Below are 19,205 nucleotides of genomic sequence, written 5' to 3'. Positions count from 1 at the left end.
AAATTGTGACGTGGTCAAAGGAAAACCACTCTCTCCTCACCAGAGCTCTTTTCTTGAAGATGCATTCATGGACATACAGGCAGAAAACTCAAGGGAACACAGGAATTGATCAAGGGATTCTCAGAAGCCTCTGTCTTCTCTGGAGGCTCTGAATAAGTCAGAGGCTGAATTAAAACAGGCACATTCCCACGTTTAACTCACATCCAGACACAGACTTCAGACTCTAAAATGGCGTCACACTCAACAGGTCAAAGGCGGTACAGTGCTCTCCGCTCCCTGGCACCTATGGACAGAGGGGGCGTGCTGTGCGCGGGTGCCTGGTGGTGGCTTTGGTTTATTTCTCCTCTTGGCTTGATTAGAGCCAGCTGCTACTGTTGCAGGAGTAACTGTCTTGGCCCAGTATAGTGGGGCAGCACCTCTAGTCCCAGCATTCTGAAGGGATATCTGTGAGTGTAAGGCCAGCCTGTCTCCATAGTGATTTCTAGGCCATCAACCCTATACTGTAGTAAAAATCTCAAAGACCAAAACAAAACAAAACTGAAAGAAAAGAAAAAAGTTAACTATTTTCATAAAACCTAGGGGATAACCATTGGGGTTAGAAACAAGGGCAAAAGCAAAAAATCCATGTATCTGCTGATTGTTACTAGACCTACGTATTACTCTTTCTCTGTTATTACCTTGAGACAAAGTCTGGTGCAGCTGAGCCAGCCTGGACCTCTCTGAACAGCTGAGGTAACTTTGATCTACCTGTCCTCCCCTTCACTGTTAATGACTTTTCCCAAAGCTGAGGCAGCTAAAATAGTAAGAAGAACGGTACAATGGTGACTCTCCTACAGATCCAGTCACCAGTAATTAAAAGCCTGGTATATCCTCATCCTAAGGAGCTAAGAGGTTGAAATCAAGTTTTGTTTTAAAATAGGAATATTAGCTTCAAAAAGGTGAATTGTGGCTTTCAGCTTTCAGAACAAGTCAGGCAGTTTTCATTTGACATGACCAAATCCGAGAACAAAATGATTTGAAGGAGGAGTTATTTTGGTTCATATTTAGTTTTTTTTTTTTTAAATCTATTTTCACTTAAATGTATAAGTGTTTTGCCTGCGTGTATGCCTAGTTTCTGTGGAGGACTAAAGAGGGCACCAGAGCCCATGAAACTCAAGTTAAAAAAAAGACTGTTAGCCAGCATGTAGGTGCTGGTCTGGGCTTTATGGGAGAGAGGGTGGTGAGCAAGGGGCTCCTATTACACAGCACAGCCTCAAAAGTGCTCAGGTCGGTACTGGCTGCCTTCCCTCCCCACCCCCATCATGGCCCCCTGCTTACTGGCGAGTGCACACAGGGCAGATGCTGTCAGGGTTCCTCGAAGGAAATCCCACCAGCATGCCTTCCTAGTCTTTAGGCACTTCTCGGGCAAACAAAGCTCAGGATATCCAGCAACTCCAGCCCACTACCTGTCAACGGTACACAGATGCATCTTTAAAAAAAATTATTTACTTAATATATATATATATATATATATATATATATATATATGATTATAGTGTAGCTGTCTTCAGACACACCAGAAGAGGGCATCGGACTCCATCACAGATGGTTGTGAGCCAACATGTGGTTGCTGGGATTTGAACTCAGGACCTCTGGAAGAGCAGTCAGTGCTCTTAACCGCTGAGCCGTCTCTCCAGCCCCCCGATAGATACATCTTACAGCACCACATTCCACTTGCAGTGCTCCCAGTGCATGGGCATCTTACATGCAAAGGCCATGCAGTATCACCAAAGCAGCAACTGCTCCAGTGCTGCTCGGTTAAACTCAAAGTCTATTTGGACTCAATGTAAACTCTCAGCTGGGAATTCCCCGCCCCCCCACCCCACCCCGAACAGAAACAAGCTCCACCCTTCCGACCACAGAGGCATGCCAGACACCGTCAGGTAGCTCTCTACCTAGCACCCGAAGCAGACACTGGCATGGTGTGTGGGAAACACCAGGTAAGGCAGCAGTCAGAGCCATGGGGTACTAGACGTATTCAAACAACTTCAACCCTTACTGTCCTGAACTTGGTCAAGTGAGTCGGGCAAACCATTACATGCCCCATGGCCCCTTTCCTGTTGTCTCAGTATAAAGTATGTGGCTTCTTGCTCAGCTTCCTCCCGCTCCACTCTGAAACAGGCTCTCACTATGCAGCTTCAGTTGGCTTTGAACGAACTCTCTGTGTAGATCAGGCTGGCCCCAAGCTCTCAGAAACACACACCTGCTTCTGTATTCAAAGTATGGAGAAGCTGGCTCTGGCTGTCTGTGAGGATGCAGTCTCTGGGCTCCCTAGGTCCTGTGTCCTGCTTTGCCTTTGCTCTCCATTCTCACTCTAAACTTGTCCAAGGAAGGTCAGCTACGCTGCCTGGAAACTTCCTCTAGGAGACTGAACTACCATATAAGACAGCATCTCAGGGCTCGTGCAAAAGAGAAAAACCATTTCGAAGCAACACATTTCCTCCTTTCCCATCCTTCAGGAAAGCTCGGCGGCCAGCCTTCTCTGTGTGCACAGAGAATGTCTGTGCTCTGGCTCCCCACCATGATACTGAAGCAGCAGCCCTCTCTGAGCATTGCCTGAAGCATTCTGCAGCTTTTCCAAACTTGTCCAAATTCTACTTCCAGATGTGCGGGAACCAATCAAGAGGATACTCCACCAACAACTTCACCTCACAGCACAACTTCCGAGTTCTTGGACTGTCTGTGACAAAAGTTCTAAGCAAGACAGCTTAAGTGCCAGTGTGTGGACTAGGGCAGATCAGAAGATGGCCACCAGGAGCACCTGAGACAGCTGGCTCTTCCCTTTGTCCCTGTTCACGGCCCCTGCTCTCCGAAGTCAGACAGGGCTCCCTTTGTTAGTGTCCCACAGTAGGAATCTGTTCACAGGTTCCAGCAGGGGGCCCCACCGACCTCCAAGGTGAATCTCACACAGCCAAGTGCACCATGAATCCTGACTCACATATCAGAAGGCACCGTAGACATGAGCCCTTGCAAGACAGGCCAAGGGGAGAGAGAAGAACATAAAGAACGGACAAAGCTAAAAGCCATCTTACCCTGAAATATCCACACATTTTGGCCAATTTTCATTTTGATGTTTAAAAATAAACTATGTACATATTTCATGTTTACAGACTGGTTATTTTTACGTGGATTTTAAACAAGGAACTAATCATTGCAATAGTCTTTTTGTGGAAACTTTTACTAATCCAACTACTGAAATCCCTACATATTCACTTCACTAAATGTTGTCTACAGTTAATGTAAAGTTCATGTTAGCATGCTGCTGGTGCAGGAGTAATTTTTCAAAGTCATAGAGACATAAATGAACTTTAAAATTTAAAACATAAAACCACAATTGAAATGTAAAATATAATAAATAGTGAAAACCCATAAAAAAAGCTAATGGTACAAAACTGAGAAACTTGAGCCATTAAGAGCATTTAAGAAGCAGTACATAGCTCTGGTGAAGGCACTTGCCCCCAGCAAGATGAGCAGAAGGTTGCAAAAGATGAACACCAAGACTGTTATTTACTGAAGAACCCTGTACCTAGGTATGGTGTGGCCTGGCCCTTAGCGCACATCTTTAATCCCAAACAATGATGGAAAAGTTAGTTTGTAGAAGGAAGCAGCCATGTTTGAAAGTGATGTCTAATTGAGTGCCAAAATGACGAATCAGAGAATGATTTGACAGAATAGGATATGCCCAACTCTGAGAAGAGTGAGAGGAAACGGAAGCTACCTGAGGAGCAGTGCAGAAAGGAGGAAGGAGGCAGTTTTACAGGGACAGCTGTACAGAGATGAGTTGAAAAGAGAACACACTAGACACAGCTGAAGACAGAATGAACCAGAAAACAAGGAGCCAGAAGATTAGAACACACTGCCAAAATCAGTGTGCGGTCACGCAGAGCAACTCAGTCAGAAGCAGAGGGGGGGGGGGGGGGGGGGACGGGCAGGCCAGAGTGGATGAGTTAGTGTGGAAGGGAGTTTTGAGTCAGAACAGCTGAGCTGAACCAGCCAGCCGGAGTTCAGAAAGAACTAGAAGGGAGAGCTTATGCAGCAGGAAGTCAGAGGCTGAGAACACCCTAGGCCCAGGTTATTAGACTGAGGCAGTGAGCTTCAGAGAAGACAATTATATCAGGCAAATAAAAACTAAGTTTACGGGGCTGGGGATTTAGCTCAGTGGTAGAGCGCTTGCCTAGCAAGCTCAAGGCCCTGGGTTCGGTCCCCAGATCCAAAAAAAAAAAAAAAAAAAAAAAAAAAAAAAGAAAGAAAAAAGAAAAAAACTAAGTTTACATCAGATTTCAATTCTTAGGTCCCACAATGTAGAAGGAAAGAACAAATTCTCACAAACTATCCTCTGACAGCCACACACACAGCACTGCACACTCACACAAATAAATACAATGTAAAAAAGATAGGAACAGTGAGAGCAGAATAAAATGTCTGACTAGCCTACAGAAACTCCAGAGAATTATATGAAGTCAAACAGGTTTGCAATTTCACTTCCCTGACAAAGAGCACAGCAGGGGGTTTTCTGAGTCGCAGTCTGAGGCAGGTTCTAGGAACCTGAACCACCTCCATCTCAGCCAACCGGCCAACCGCTTACAGGCGATTAAGGTCTCGCATTTCCCTACGGAAGCCCTGCTGCCTCTCCGTCCCTGAGATGTGCATCTTTATCAGCACTGTAACTCTGCCTCCACAGCTCTGTCATCTCTCTTGTCACAATGGGGCTGTTCATCCAGGACCCTGGCTCTCTCTACTAACCACCTGCTTGTCATAAAGACCTGGATTCTACTTTTCATTTGAATGAAAGCAAGGAACAGCGGCTGAACTTCCCAGAATTTCAGATGACCTGGGTTGGTACAGGACATGACGGCTGAAGAAAGAAGAGATATAGTTGAGGGTATGGCACATGGAGGAGTAGAATTTCATGTTTAAGACCAGCGTGGACGCAGGGAGTTCTAAGCCATGGTGGACTACACAGAAAAGGCTTTACAACTACTAACGCTACTACTGCTGTCACCACCAACGGTAATTACAGCCAGCCAACTGCTACCGGCACAAAATGGAATAAGGAGCTCCAACTTCAAAGTGATTATCTCCTCATTCTGCAAGTGCAAGCGTGCGTGCTGGGGGGGGGAGGGGTGGTGGTGGTGGTGGCTCAGAGCACACCAGCCTGCTCTTGCTTTGCAGTTCCGGGATTGGAGTGGAAGCCAGGGCCAGCTCTTGGCATTCAATCACAGGCTGCCTGTGTGCTCGGTCCAGCGCTTAAAGTTTGTTGAGTGATAAAACTGTTTCTGCTGCTTTTCTGTATTTCTGGACTTTTTTTAGATTGTCAAGAGATTTTACTTTTTGGCTACAATCTGGTAATGAGAATTAGAGTTTGGCTTCCAGCCAAGAAAGCACCAATTACAAAAGGCTCCTTTTCTTCCTTTCCATTCACTGGGGACCCAGTGTGATTAATTCTCCAGTTTGAAAAGAGTGTGTACAGTGTCCAGAGCTCAGGACTCAAGTGACACAAAACTGAGTATATGCTTTACCGCTGCTGAGGTGGGACCAAGGGCATTGTCACAGGCTTATACATAAACAGAGTAGAATGTTCCAGCAACGGAATTCTCGGGGAGTTCCCCCCTAGACACCTGGGTTTCCCCTCCTCTTTCATCCAGGGTCTGTTCCTCACTTTTCTTCTTAGCTCCCTGCCCTGCAGTTGGCACTGCACCAGAATCCTCACATTCTTGAGCAGTGGACTCTATTTTGTCCTCACCCTTGAGTTTTGTGTTTTCATTTCAGAAATTCCCATGGGAATCTAGAAAAAAAAAGAGATGTCAATTTCTGTAGGAAACAAGGAAAAGCTGAGTGAGAGAGAAGGACAGTGGAGCCTGCGGGGCGGCGGTGCACGTCTCTGATTCCAGTATGAGAGGGGCAGAGGCAGGCGGCTGGCGGTAAGTTCCAGGATGGCCTGGTCTACATAGCAAATCCCAGGACAGCCAAGGCTACATACAATGTAAGACCTTACCAACCAACCAACCGACCGACCAACCAACCAACCACACACACAGCGAAGCCAGAATCAGGTCAGAACGTGGGGCCGATGAGGTCGATACCCGAATGATGACTGGGAAAGACAGAGAAGCTACCAGGACTCGGCTGAAAGGGCGGACTTCTGCTCTCCTGAAAGCAGACAAGCAAACACACTGAATTTTCACTTCTTTCTTTACCATTATTGATCACAAGGTTATTGGAGCGATGGCATTCAGGTGAGCTCTATCGGTACTTTCAATAACAACCTTCACTTATTTCCCCATTTATAGTTTACTTCTAACTTTATCTTAATTTCCCCCATCCTTTGAGTTTAACTTACTTTGAGTAGTTTCTGAAGGTGGATGCTAGGCCAACGATATAAAGATAACTTTAACAATAGAGTCAATTAGTGGTTTACATTTCCACCTGAATATCACCTTTGCAGAATGCTATGCACAATTAATTCTCAACCAAAATGCTAATATTTTACCCCTACAACTTGAACCTTTGCATGGCACAAGGCCCTTGCATATGTGGTAATGAATATGATGCCATGTAATCAAAAAGACCTGTTGGTGCGCGTGGCCCAGCGGTTAAGAGCCATGGCTGATCTTCAAGAGAACCTGGCAACTTTCAGTAACTCCATTTCCAGGGAATCAATCTCAATATCTGTCTCTGTCTCTGTCTCTGTCTCTGTCTCTGTCTCTGTCTCTCTCTCTCTCTCTCTCTGACACACAAACACACCACCACCACCACCACCACCACCACCACCACCACCACCACCACCACCGGCCTATTTAAGTAGAGGAGGCAGGAGAACTGAGGGAGATGTGAGAAGGGGCCTGGCCAGCAAGAAACAGTGGTTGAGAAGGCAGGAGAATGGTGGTGAGGCTTGGACAGCTGTTAAACAGCAAGCAGGGATTTATGAACAGTAAGGAAACAATTTTATACATGTGTACGTGCCATGTGCATGCAGGTGCCTGCAGAAAACAGAAGAGATAATTTGGTCCCTCTGAGCTGGAGTTACAGGCATTTGTGGGATGTCTGACCTCTTTCTTGTTTGGGATCCAAACTCAGATCTTGTGAAAGAACGGCAAGCACTCTTAACTGCTGAGCCATTTCTCAGGCCCCAAGAGGAAACACCTGAGGTAATAAATAAGCCCACAATCTGGGCAGCAGACTGCTGAGATCACACAAGGAGAGAGTTGTTAAAATTTACTGAAATACGTGTAGTTGTATATTACGCTCTTTAGTGATGTGGTGTGACAGTAAAACACTGCACCCATGCATGCTAATGGCATGCTCACACGTTAAATGCTTTATGAAATACAGCCATGTACACAGAATTACTCTATTTTTAAAGATTTATTTATTTATTTCATGTATATGAATATACTGCAGCTGCCAGACACACAGGAGAGGGCATCAGATCCCATTTCAGATGGTTGTGAGCCGCCGTGTGGTTGCTGGGAATTGAACTCAAGACCTCTGGAAGAGCAGTCAGTGTTCCTAACCGCTGAGCCATCTCTCAGCCCCACAGCATTCCTTTAATGTAAAGAAAAAGTCTGTGCACCAAGTAATGAGTTCTAAGACACAAGTGTTATCTAGAACAAACAACTGTTAGTCGAGACTAGCAGTGCCCCCACCGCAGTGAACTTTGTAGTGTAGCAGTCTTGGGTGTCCCACCCACACAGTCCTCTGATCATCAAAGCACACAGCACATGTGTACACTCCCAACTACATCTGTACACTGCACAGGTTAGTTGGGAAGATGCTTCCTTTCACCTCATTTGTTAAGAAAATTCCTCCTGGTGCTGGAGCTATGGCCCTGCCCTCACAAACCTGCAAAACAGAACACCGGCATCTCAGGCCAGGAAACCCACAAATGCCTGCAAATGTAGCTCTGAGGGATCTGACACCCTCTTCTGGCCTCGGAACACTTCCAATGTTACTCCTGAAACACATACCAACAAAATCAAACACAGCCCATCCCTTTCATGTGCTCACTTTATTAATTAATGTCCTATTTAGCTCCCCAAAAGTTAAGCTTACATTCTATCTTACATGACTTTTTACACTCCTATTCTTGCAGCTGTTTAAGGATGTATTTATTAAATTATTGATTAAAAATAGTATCAGAAAGAGGGGGCTGGGCATGGTGGTCTATGTCTGTAATCTCAACACTCTGGAGGCAAAGGAAGGTAGGTTTGGGAGCTAGAGGCCAGCAGAAGTTCCAGGACAGTCAAACTACGGAGATGTCCCCCATCCCCCCAACCCCCATGAGTGATTCTTTTTCCTATTTTTACGACTATGAAATATGCCATTTAATTCCCTTATGGAATATATCAGCTAACTATTATCTCCCCTATTGATTCTTGTCTTGGTTTGTATTCTTATCTAATAATACTTCTGGGTAGGTAATTAATCTTTTGGTTTGTCTGTTTGTTTGTCTGTGTAGCCCAGCTGTCCAGGAACTCATCACTCTGTACACCAGGCTGGCCTTGAATTCACAGAGATCCACCTGCCTCTCTTTCTCCAGTGCTGGGATCAAAGGTGTGACTGGGAAAGTTAGGGGTGGCTATGGCAGCATTTAAAGGCTGAGGAGGACAGGTCCAAAGCCAACTCAGGCTGTGCAGAGATCTGTTCAGAAGCCAGAAGACCACACCACCAAGGAGAGTGCTGGGTAGGTGAGTACTATTCTGTTTTAGTTACAGACTTTGAGAACACAAAAAAATATTAGAAATGAGGCAAAGCCTAGCTTGGAGAAGCCAACCAGAAGATTCAAAATGGGGATGCTATGGGGGTACAGTGGTAGATTCCACTAGCCTTCTAGAAACATCTGTTGTAACGGGATTAAAACAGAAGGAGAGTGGGTTGGGGATTTAGCTCAGTGCAAGGCCCTGGCAAGGCCCTGGGTTCGGTCCCCAGCTCCGAAAAAAAGAAAAGAAAAGAAAAAAAAAAAAAAAAAAAACAACAGAAGGAGAGGGCATTTGATCAAGTGTATAACATTTTGATAAACTAGGAAAATCCCTCTGAATTAACTTTCAAGTAGACCCCTGAGTATATTAATAGCTGATGGTACACTCTGTTAGTCCCAGCACTGCGAGGCTGGGACAGGCGGATCTCCGAGAGTTCAAAGCTAGGCTTGCTCTACAAAGCAAGTTCCAGGCCACTCAGATTTATATGTGAGATACCTGGTTCAAAAAAGAAAACAAGGGGTTGGGGACTTAGCTCAGTGGTAGAGCGCTTGCCTAGCAAGCACAAGGCCCTGGGTTCGGTCCCCACCTCTGAAAAAAAAGAAAAAAAAAAAAAGAAAGAAAACAAACAAACAAACAAAAAGTATATTTCCCCTAATTTTTGTTAATGAATGGACGGCTTACTATTATGGTCCACAGAAAAGAAAAAAAAAAAAAAAAGCAATTACATCGGAGTGGACAAGTAGGCATGTCTCACCAACAGGCAACTGATGTGGGCTCCCTGATGCTTGCCCACAGAAATGTGGCACCTATCTCCAAGAATGGAAATTCAATAACTTTTAAAAGCCATTTTAAATTATTAGTGTGTGTGTATGAATGCATGTATGCAGAGGTCAAAGGAAAGCTTTGTGGGTCTCCCTTAGCACCTTTTGGTCTCCAGCTCACACTGCTACCCCTTTACCTGCTGAGCCATCTCACTAGCCTTTACAAAAGTATTTTCTTTGAATTAGATATCTTGTAATTATAACTGAATGAGAATTTTAAGCAAACGAGTATTTATGAGTAATTTACAGGAGTCAGTTCTTACTGTAGAAATCATCAGATTCTCATTCACTCTTTTCATCTGTTCTGACCAAAACACGGAGGAAGGTCTGGAGGTAGGTCTGTCTGTCTGTCTGAGGTTTCCTTTTCCCTCCGTTTTGTCTTGAAGCCCTGACGTGAACTTAGGGACTCGATGACAGAGCAGGTATTCTGTGGCACTGGCTCCTGCTTACTCCCTGAGTATTACTTCAGAATCTGGGAATCCAGACAGTCCCTGGTCCTGTGCTGGCTGGCTGTCACAGCGGCCATATTAACTCCCATCCTGAGCAGCTTGCCTTCCTCCTGTCCATGGAGACAGGCCTTCTGGGTCATCCGGTTTTTGTAATAGATGCGGTGATGGAAATGTGTGATTTAGATTTATGGGAACTTGAAAATGTCAAGAATTTATTGGGCGGTTTAAGTTTGCAGGAAAATCATTACTCAATTTACAGAGAAAAACAAATTGATGAAGAGAACAATCTAATTTTCCTCTGATCAAAAACTTGTTTAGGACAATTTATTTATAAAGCAAATATAGAGAAAGGCCAAAAAAGTTAATGTAATTTTGACCTAGAATAAGAAGTTTGTGGACTCACAACTCCAAGACCTCTTTACAGAAGCCGATCTTAGAATCTGAGTGTGCCAGGGAAGAGCTGTTTGGCACAATGCCTTGGTGAGGACACGGGACGGCCACCAAAGGCAAGTTGGCCACCATGCATCCCACACACTTGACTCCACCATGAGTAGCCAGCGCTCTACTGCCTGTCAGGTGCCACACAGACACCAGCACAGTGTAAGACTTTTACACCACAGGTTAGGCCTTCGTTCGCCTCCCTCCTCAGGCACTGAGCTCTGCTTTCCATTCTGACTACCTTAAGTAGTCAATTTCAGTTCTTGCCAAAGCTTGCCATAGTCCTGAACAGTTAGTGCTCCCATGAAAGTGACACTATTAGGTCGCTACACTTAGGACCCCCTCCCTCTTCAGGCGCTTCATTTCTCTGCTGAGGCACATTGGCTGAAAATTCAACTTCTATTTTTTGGGTCAGCATCAGGTCCATTTCCTGCTCTATTTGTACCAAAAATGTTCCACACCTTTCATTATGTCCTTGCTACTCTATACCAAGGCTTGCTTACATGCAAGGTTCATTGTGCCGTGAGTTTAAGCCCTTTAGTTGGAAGGGAAAGAGTTTGATCTTATTGATCAAATTTAATATTTACACTAGACTACAGCAGGTGCTTACTGAAATTCCAGAACAATCAAAAGTCCACCTAAGGGCAGGAGATAGTTGAGACTCTGTCGCTATGTTAGAGTTAGGACCTTTACTAAACAGAGCACAGTTCTGGAAGTAAAGGCCAGAGCTTAACTACACATCCATACTTCACAATGTTGCTGTTCTGGCCTTGTGCTCCTTCCTCTGAAATCCAGCTCCATTTCCATTCCCATCTCTTCACATTTCTTACGGGAGAAGGTGGGCCATGGAAGGCACACAGGAGAAGAGTGTGAGTAGTGTTTGTCTGTTGGCTTGCGGCATGTTACGTAACGTCATCAGAGAAATGAACTGGAAGAGCAAGCCATCAGGCAACTCTGCCCTGAGAGAACACAGCTGACTGCAGCGAGACCATGAGCATGTTCGCCCAGCTCTTCAGGTAGTTTCTCAGGTGGGTTTGCACTTAACAAGCATGTCCGCGCTCCTTTTACCATCAAGTTGAGTGCGGTTTACTCCAAGGTAAATGCAGTCCAGATACAGAGGCTTGGATCACTACAGCCCCAGCTGACATCCAGAGAAGAGAGTGCAGCACCAACAGCCAGCTTCCCTCACCAACGCTCTCTCTCTGAGTGAGAAGGGTACCATGAATTCAGAAACCCAGACGGAAAACCCCTGCTCTGTCATCTGAGTGCACACCTGGGGCCGACAAAGTGCACGCTACCGAGACATCACCTCAAGTCAGCCTTCACAAGCACATCAGGCCAGCATGGAGCCCCCAGGACTACAGCTCTTCACTTGCCCTTCCCAGGATTTTTTCCACGCCTGTCTCTAGAAAACTCTCAGAGGAAAGGCAATTCAGTCACTTCTGGATTCAAAGGTCTGAAGATAACAATACGGTAAGTGCAAATGAACATTCACCAAAACAAATGAAATCAGATCACTGTTCAATTTAATTCCGGATACTCACTCTACAAAGAGACGTGAGTATGGGTCTAATAACATCACAGTCAGGCCAGCAGGATTCTTGGGGGTTTGTGATGGTATAAAATTTGGTTATTTCCTCCTCCTGTCCTAAATTATGGCTGAAGAGAGATATCCAAAAGGGTATTCTGATTTATATAAATACAGGATCTGGAGCTGGGGATTTAGCTCAGTGGTAGAGCGCTTGCCTAGTAAGCACAAGACCCTGGGTTCCGTCCCCAGCTCCGGAAAAAAAAAAATGTTTAAAATACAGGATCTGGGGGCCTAACTCAGGACAGCACATGATGGCATGCACAGTCCCAGGTCTGGTCCCAACACCTAGTAAAGGACACAGTCACCAGGAAGCTTGCACCCTGTCACCAGACCTTGCACACTGTCACCAGAGAATGCCAGTGTCACTGCCAATGGAACTGCTCAAATGTTTCTTAAAACGGGTAGTACTAAATTATCAAACTAAGAAAGAAACCATTTTCTGTAGCCAAATATTTGCCTGAAGGGGCCAGTGGCTCAGAAGGTAAAAGCACTTTTACCTGCTGATTTCAGTTCAGTGCCTGAACCCACAGAGATAAGAGCTGTCCCCCGATCTCTCATTCACCATCTCTCCTCACTCTCCTTCTCACAGACATAATAAAATTAAAAATATATATGTACAACTAAGAGAATATACACATGTCAAGATATTACCCAGAACAGCTGGGTGTAAGGTAGGCGCCGTAGGAAGTCCCATGCATGACACTCTGGCTTCAGCCCACAGGGCCCACCCCAGCCAAAACAAAAACAAAAGCAATAAGAAAACCCACCAATACTCGAGACAAATTTGTAAGGAATTCTTAAGTTCTTCCCATTCATAACACTGAAGACTATGTGATTCAGGCTTGAATAAAAACTGTAGGTCTGACAAGTGTTAGAATAATTCCAACAGTTTTTACTCTTTGACCATTCAAATCCTGTTCAACTAAAACAGTGTCTGCTGGCAAGTCACAAGAGGGTAAGAGCTGCTAGGCAGCGCTGTACGTCAGGAGACCCTGTGCACCACTACCTCTACCACGGAGGGTCCTACTTTCACTCTTTCTCAGGGTGCCACTTTCTAGGATGAGCATTACAACATGGGTGGGGAACCAAAGGGACAGGGCACTCAGGGTCCACATGGGGCCGCTCTGAAACCCCACCTGACTTCCTGTGAAACAACTGACTTTAACTCCTCACATCTGTTTTTTTCAACTATTTCTTTTTGGAAGTTTTTTTGTTTTTGGAGGGTTGGTTGGTCATTTTGAAACAGGGTCTCACTGTAGCTCTGGTTGTCCTGGAACCCACTGTGTAGGCTTCGAACTGCCACTGCCTCTGAAAGAATTCAAAATAATCCAAACTGACATGTGTCGTTAGCATAAGCTAGAGGTACAAGTCTCTAGTGTATTCCTACCACATTCCACCCTCTCTCCCTACCAACCTCTAACCCTGCCTTGTACCTTTGTTACTCCATAAATCCCCTAGGAATTTCAAATTTTGCAGACAGAAGTCTAGGGTTTCCTTAAAGGTTATATGAGTTGAGGAAGTCACACACAGATGTAACTTAAGAATCAGGCAATAATGGTGCATGCCTTTAATCCCAACACAGAGTTCTAGGCCATCCTGGTCTACAGAGAGAGTTACAGGATAGCCAGGGAGGGCTTCACAAAGCTCTTCTCTCAAAAAATCAAAAACCACAAAGAAGACGAAGAAGCAGGCACAAACTAAGCATGAGGCTCCTATGAGCTCTCATCGTCTCTGCGATGGTTGGGTTGTGTGGCTGACAAAGACAACACCACAGTGCTTCAAAAGTAGCAAGACTCTTAGTCCATGGCAGCTGTTATAATTCGAAGTATCTTTTGCCCCTGTAATACACTAGATTTGTTGTGGGTCATTAACAAAGTACTCAAGTGGTAGGAAATATCTATAATACCAATGCTAGAGAGGCTGAGGCAGGAGGATCATGTGGACGACAAAGGGAGTTCGAGGGTATCTTAAGAATGAGCCCAGGAGATGGTGGCATACACCTTTAATTCCAGGACTTGAGGCAGAGACTCAGGTGGATCTCTGAAGTCTGAGGACAACTTGGTCTTCAAAATGAATGGGCAATGAGACCCTGTCGTGAAAAGTCCTTCTGCCACCACTAAAGTCTTAGCAAGACAATGCACCCATTTGCTTAGAGCAAGAAATATTTAATAAGAACAACGTGCAAGGACCACCTGTGATCGCGTCATCTGGGACAGTGTAGTAGTCAGGTTTTCTAGAGTCACAAAATGTAGGGAATGTCTCTATATTGAGGGAATTCATTGTGATGACTTACAGTCTGTGGTCCAACTATTCCAACAACGGACAGCTGTGGAGGGGCAGTCCAAGGATCAGTAGTTGTTGTCCCACAAGGCTAGCTGTTTCAGCTGGTCTTCTGTAGAAGTGGGTTCCAACAGATGTGCCGGCAAATAAATGCAAGCAGGCGAAGAGGAGCGAATCTCCCTTCTTCCAATGTCCTCATGTAGTTCTCCAGGAGAAGGTGTGTACCACGATGCCTGGATCTGGGACTTGTTTTGTCCCAGGCTAATCTTGAACTCAGAGCTCTCCTTGCCTTAGTCTCCTGGGATTTATAGCCACTTTGCCTCAAGATCTCCATGCCAAGATCCAGGTCAGAAACTTTTATCTCCCAGCCTTAAGATCAGGATCCCAGGTGAGCCCTCCAATTCTGGATTGTAGTTCATTCCAGATATATTCAAGTTACAACCAGGAATAGCCATTACAGACAGCAAGAGAGGACAAGTTCAAAGCCAGTCTTAGCACAAACTAAAATGAAATGAAATATTAAAAATAACAAGGCATGGTGGCACATGCCTTTTGCCCCTGTAACAAAAACCACCAAACAAAAGGCAGAGCTTTGAAACGGTGAGGGAAATGAGCTGAGTGCTAAACTATGCACCAATCAGCTTCAGAGTGAAACATGCTGTACCCACACAATGGTATTCCAGGTGCCGAGTAATCACAACAGAAAACTTTCTTAAATTTGGAACAAGTTAATGTGGTGTAGGCTAAAAGGCAACATTAAGGCAGTCATAAGCAATTAACTGACCAAATGGCTATAGAGACCAGCAAAATCAAAGCTAGGGCAAATGGCGGAGCACATTAAGGTCATCCTGGGAGCCTGGGAATTACTCTCAGGAAACAACTGCTTCTGTATGCGTTGGACAGTGTTTTAGTGATGATCCCATGGCCATGAAGAAAACACCATGCACAAGCAACTCTTAAAAAGGATGACAGTCGATTAGGGCTGGACTAGACTTTCAGTGGTTTGGTCCCTTACAGCCTGGCAGCACACAGACATGGCGCTGGAGAAGGAAGAGTTCTATATCTGCATCCTCAGGCAGAAGGGGGCCTTGTTCCATATTGGGTAGAGCTTGAGGATAGGAGACCTCAAAGCCCACCTCCATAGTGACACATTTCCTCCAACATGGCCACACCTCCTCCTAGTGCCACTCTACAGGAGCCAGGCACGGGAGATGATGGAGTCCTTACCCATCCAAACCACCACAGATGCATTGAGCAACATTTGCATATGGAGGAGTTCACAAGCAAATGTTTACTGGAGATTTGTTTACGATGTCTGAGAAGGGGAGGGGTAAGAAGTTTGTACACAGGTCCTTGGTTCCTGAGATGTCCTGACACGGTCAGGAAGGTTTGTTGAATCCATGCTTCATGAACATACGTGTACATCAAAGTCAGAAAGGATGAATAGGGAGCTGGGTAGGGCAGAGCGCAAGGGCCTCCAGAGGAGGGCTCAACCATGGCAGGACATACAAGGACTGGATGACATGCACCGGAAGAGGCACTGAGTACTTCTCCAACACAGACTTCTCCTGGGCAGGAAGCAGCACAAGGACTGCAGCTGTCTTCCTGCCTCATCCATTCTCTGTACTGATGTCACTGGTTTAATCCTCAGCAGCTACTTGGTTAAGAGCACTGACTGCTTTTCCAGAGGTACCGAGTCCAATTTTCAGCACCCACCTGGTGACTCACAGCCATCTGTAATGAGATCCGATGCCCTCTTCTGGTGTGTCTGAAGACAGCAACTGTGTACTCAATCTTGCAAAGAAAAGGTTCTCAGCATCAGGGGTGGGATGGGGTGGAACTAGTATCAGTAAGACCTACTTAGGTGCAGAATGTGTGGGAACTGTAGAATATCGGGTAGCCAATCATGGTGTTACTCCAGCAAACTGTTTCCTAAACTGCCAAGCTACAGTTCCTCTAACCAGATTCACACGACCAAATCATCTTTTAGGAGTAAACGGTACAGTGACTTGTACTGTAGTCACGGTATTTAGAAAACATTACTACCTTCAGAACATTTCATAACCTCCAAAGAAAACTCTCCACACTAGAGTTCCACTGCACTTTCTTCCGATGTTTCCTAAAAACACAGGCAGGAGTTTTGAGATTTTCACTTAGTGTGTTTCCAAGGTTTATCGGCAGGTTCGTCATTTCAGGACTGAATAGACAATTCCCAGTGCCACAGCGCACTGTCTAAGCACAGCAGATGTCAGCTAACATGTCTACCATGGTGGTAAATGGCACACTGTACAAAAGCCTTTCAAAGTCACAATCCCACAGGGACTATTCTAAAAAACTGTTCACTTCTTTATGCCAAATTAAGATTTCTCAGGAGCCAGTCCTGGTCCTTGTGTGTGCAACAACTTTAATCCAATACTTGGGAGGCAGAGGCAGGAGGATCTCAGCGTTCAAAGCCAGCCTGGGCTACAGAGCAGTGAACTAAGCCAACTAAGGCTACAAAGTGAGACAGTCTCAATGCATCTCCAACTTCTTTTCTCAAAGACTTTACCTATGAGCACTCTGTCTGCATGTACACCTGCATGCCAGAAGAGGGCATCAGATCACATTACGTGTTAACTACTGTGTGGGTGCTGAGAATTGAACTCAGGACCTCTGGAAGAGCAGTCAGTGCTTTTAACCACTGAGCCATCTCTCTAGTCCCAGTTTTGTTTTGTACAAAAGACAGACAGTACTACTCAACTACTGACAGAATGATCAGTAGACAAACATCAAGAAGTTACACACAGTATAAAAAGAATCCTATTTAAATTACTAGAACACATGGCACAGGCATGAGAACTGATCTGTTCTCTCGATAACTTCTTGGGTTTAGTCAATTACATGAGAAGCCATATTTAATCACAGAGCACATGGGCTGGAGAGATGGCTCCGTGGTTAAGAGCACTGACTGCTCTTCCAGAGGTCCTGAGTTCAAATCCCAGCAACCACATGGTGGCTCACAACCATCTGTAATGGGATCCGATGCCCTCTTCTGGTGTGTCTGAAGACAGCTACAGTGTACTTATATATAATAAAAAAATCAGAGCACATACACACCACCACAGGTCTTTATGTGCGAGCTAGTTTTATGTCAACCTAATACAAGCTACGCTTTTGGGAAGAGGACCTTAACTGAGAAGATGCTTCTATCCGAAGCCTGTGGGGCATTTTCTTGATGACTGATGCAGGGCGGCAGCAGTGACTTCACTCCATGCAGGTTGGTTTGTAGTGGGTACAGGAGAGCAAAAAAACGAAACGGGGGGGCGGGGGGGAGCAAAAAACTAAAGCCACAAGGAAGTTAGTAGGCAGCTGTCCTCCCTGAACCTCCGTATGTCTGCCCCGACTTCCCTGAATGATGGACTATGACCTGTTACATGAAATAAACCCACAAAGTTGCAATTTTCTAGTGATGTTTGTCAAAGCAATAGAAGTCTACTTAGGCCCTTCACGCTAGGTCCATTTGTGTAGGAGAGGAGGAAGTCAGAGAACCATCTAAAAACCCCGGAAGCTCAGAGTAGGAGTGGAGTGGCAGGGATATTAAATAAGACTATATCATTACAAGGCTATCGGATATGTACATCTTAGCACATAAAAATTAATTCCCACTGATTCTACCTACATGAGCAAAGAAAGGTGCGACAACCGTCTCCACAGGAAGGGTGATGCCTGAGAAAAGGCTTTATAGAAAAAGCAAATGATCTGGGAACTGCAATGAAAGTACTGAGTACTTACACTGAAACAGGAAAGGGGAGGCTCCCCGACAACTTGTAAGTTCGTAACAAGCCCATCTGCACATTGACAGACATATTCTCTATTGCCCAGACAGTTGACAGCTGCTGGGTCAATGACTAAAAAGATCCGTTAAAAGGTGTGGAGACTCACTTCTGCCATCCTAGCCAGGAAGATTTCTGTGAGGTAGAAGCCAGCCTGAGTTACAAAGCGATCTCCACAATAGCCTGGAATACAATTGTGATGTCTCCAATATGTACACTCAAACTCCTGTAAAAACAGCCCAGGAGGGGTTGGGGATTTAGCTCAGTGGTAGACCCTAGCAAGCGCAAGGCCCTGGGTTCGGTCCCTAGCTCCGAAAAAAAAAAAAAGAAAAGAAAAAACCAGCCCAGGAGGATTGTTTTGTCTCTGAGATGATCCCAAACCGTCATTTCTTGGTTCTGTTTTTCTGTTTGAGGCAGGCAGGGTGCTGTTATACAGCGCTAGCTGGCCATTTGCTCCGTGTCCCAGACCGAGTGACTTGTAGCCGCTTATCTGACTGTGGGGATTACAAGCATGCACCTCCACCCACATCGGCTTCTTGCAACTACCACACAACTGAAGGACATGAAGTAACGCTGGATTCTCTCAACTCCTATTCATGACCAAGAATGAATTTGTGCATATTCTTGCAGTAGTGAGGGGAGAATGTTCAAGACCTAAGAAGCAGTACTCAAGCTTCAGTGAGCAAGGTGAAGGCAGCAAGGGAACACGGGGCATTAGATGGACAGTTCGGCAGGCTGTGTGGAAGGAGGTGTGTGAGCGACAGGTCTGTGGGAAGGTGATGAGTACTGAAATACGTGCCTGCTCCGGCACAGGAGAATGCTCACTAGTAAACACTCACCTGCTAAGTGTGCCGAAGACAAAGTACAGCACAGGACAAGGTGTAGGGAATGGCATGTGCCAACTAGGACAAGATAGTGTTTACATATTCTGCACTGCTCGCCATAGACCATTAAGCTCCAGGTAAACTTGGGTGTTAAAACTGTTGAAACTCTGAACTAAAATTTTATAACAATTTCAAGTTTGAGAAAAGACTCAACTCTTACAGAGGACCTGAGATCATTTCCTAGCACCCACA

At 45.3% G+C, this 19,205-nt stretch overlaps 1 protein-coding gene and 1 long non-coding RNA gene across 49 annotated transcripts in view; one reads left to right on the top strand and one right to left on the bottom strand.

Annotated features, from left to right (window-relative positions):
* The window catches only part of Eif4g3 (eukaryotic translation initiation factor 4 gamma, 3), a 220,817-nt gene that overhangs the window by 60,625 nt on the left and 140,987 nt on the right, over positions 1 to 19,205 (bottom strand). The window lies entirely within an intron of this gene.
* Positions 1,545 to 17,917, top strand: LOC134487020 (uncharacterized). The gene is made up of 2 exons (XR_010066696.1): positions 1,545 to 5,109; positions 5,212 to 17,917. It is a non-coding gene; the product is annotated as an uncharacterized LOC134487020 (long non-coding RNA).

This window comes from Rattus norvegicus, chromosome 5, assembly GCF_036323735.1.
Source record: "Rattus norvegicus strain BN/NHsdMcwi chromosome 5, GRCr8, whole genome shotgun sequence".
Classification (NCBI taxonomy): domain Eukaryota; kingdom Metazoa; phylum Chordata; class Mammalia; order Rodentia; family Muridae; genus Rattus; species Rattus norvegicus.
This window is presented reverse-complemented; position numbering and strand designations above follow the sequence as displayed.